Genomic DNA, 2,323 nt, shown 5'->3' on the forward strand with positions numbered 1-2,323 from the left:
GGGGGGGGGGGGGGGGGGGGGGGGGGGGGGGGGGGGGGTACAGGGGAAAAAGGACGCTCAAGTGGTAAAGCCCTGCTCCCATGCACTGACATTGAAAATGAATGACAGCTTACCTGCATGCCAATCTTCATCAGACTGACACTGGGCTGACAGCACAGCCTATACTCCTCCACACAGCCGCTGACGTCAGCCATGCCAGGCCCCTCCCACCTCCAGCTCCGCTCCCCGTTTTTTTTCCCAACACCCGGGCTGCTGATGCCTTCCAGTGTCCATGGGAAATACGGGAACCTGCAGCCACCCCATGTCGGAGAACAGACTTAATGAGTGTTCAACACTGCTTCAAAGCTGTGACCTGGAGGGGCTGAAGCACCGAAGAACCACTTTTCATTCTCCCTGCTTTGTTAGTTTTTCCTGATCATCTTGAAGGACGCATTTTTAATATCAAACACAAATAGGCTACACTGACTGTCTCATGTACTATTTTAACATATTGCACAAAACGAAACACTGACATATTAATAAAAAAGCACCATGTAATCTTGTTCAGTTTTTCCATTTGCTTCCAGATGTGTTGTGGGAATGACAATAGAATGGCACACAAGATAGATAGATAGATAGATAGATAGATAGATAGATAGATAGATAGATAGATAGATAGATAGATAGATAGATAGATAGATAGATAGATAGATAGATAGATAGATATAGATTGATAGATCCCAATAAAAAGGGAAATTATGGTGTTACAGAAACAAAATCAGTCACAAAGCACAGAATAGAAATATAAAGGAAACACTAGGATACAATATAGCCTACAGTACACACAATATGCATGACATAATAATAGGATAAAATACCAGAATAAATAGTTGAATATGTATATACAAGTTGGGAATAAAAACATGTGAAACTGCTTAAATAGTATGATAAGTATGTCGAAAAACCTAGATTACAGGATTACACAGGTTATACATTTTACTTTTTGTTTTTTTGTTGCAAGAAACTCTGTATTTCTTTTGCAATTTCCCAATCATATGCTAATATATCATATGCTAATCACATGCTCATTCCGCCCTAAAGCCTATATGTTAAACTAGCCTTCTGAATTATAGCCTGGTCACCAGAGCAGTAACATTGATGATGTCATTGTAGCCTATAGGCACTGGCACTTTTGACTGATAATTTGTGGTTAACGTCTTTTTATAGCCAGAAGTTCTTATTGTTATTATTATTCTTACTGTTATTACTGTTATCTTTATACTGTCTTCTATACTGTATTCTTGCAAAAACTGATGCTGGAAACTTCTAAGAGAAGTCAAAGGAGAAGTCTAAGTCTAAGTGTAAGTCTAAGTGTTGGGAGCAATGCGTTACAAAAGTAATGCAAATACAGTATAGTGTATTCCTTTTTGCGGTAACGCAGTAATACAACATAATACATTTCGCTAATATTATACACCTTACAATCTTAGTAACGCGAGTTACAATGCATTTTAACACAAACTTAAGTGTTTTTTACAATAAATAACATTTCTTCACAGGAAAAATAACGTTATGAGTATTATTTCCTGATGTTTGAGAATACAACTGTAAGGTACTTCTTAATTGAATACTTTAATTTTCTCCTATTTGCCTAATGTACGTTTTACTTAACTTTTTCATAGCTTTAGTTAGACTTCTTTGCATATTCATATTCATGATACATCATCTTTTGAATTACCTATGATGTATTAAAGTGGATAAAGGTGAGACTTTATTGATCCAAACCCCGCCTATAGGAAAATTCCATGAGGTCCATTTCAACATTTGTTCATTTACACATCCAATATAGTGTTTTATGTGATCTCTAAACTCAGTTATTTTCACACAGTATATTCAGGTTTACCTGCAAGACCCCTAGGTTATTAACTCAGGGACCATAAGATATCAGAGAATAATTTTGTGTTGCTACTTGCTCTCTCATTCTGGCAGAGTCTGTAATGTGGGAAATCAAATCAGCTGTGGCTATGCAGTGAGAACAGCACAGTTTGCTAGTTTGGTGGAAATTAGGTTTGCTATGGTTGACTTTCCATTCTCAACACTGATTAATCTCACACAGAACCAGTCCCTCCATATGGCTTCTTATGCATTAATATCAGCTGAATGCATGGATCTAACGAGGGTCACTTAAAGGCAACATGTCTTCTTTCCAGGAAGCGCTCAGAGGCATCACAACTTCTCGTGGGACTGGAGCGCTCGCACGCACACGCACACGCGCACGAACACACTGAAACACGCGGATCTGGCCAGATCCTGTGCCTCTACATTCATAAGTATGTGTATGAAC

General features: G+C 38.5%; 1 protein-coding gene across 1 annotated transcript in view; it reads right to left on the reverse strand.

Moving 5' to 3' along the window:
• Positions 1–224, reverse strand: part of pknox2 (pbx/knotted 1 homeobox 2) — a 113,727-nt gene extending 113,503 nt beyond the window's left edge. The window contains exon 1 of the mRNA XM_034890115.1: positions 114–224. The gene's annotated coding sequence lies outside the window, so the exon portion shown is untranslated. The remainder of the gene's footprint in view (positions 1–113) is intronic.
• Positions 225–2,323: the final 2,099 nt, after the last annotated feature.

The sequence above is a fragment of the Etheostoma cragini genome, chromosome 13 (genome assembly GCF_013103735.1).
Source record: "Etheostoma cragini isolate CJK2018 chromosome 13, CSU_Ecrag_1.0, whole genome shotgun sequence".
Taxonomy (NCBI): Eukaryota; Metazoa; Chordata; class Actinopteri; order Perciformes; family Percidae; genus Etheostoma; species Etheostoma cragini.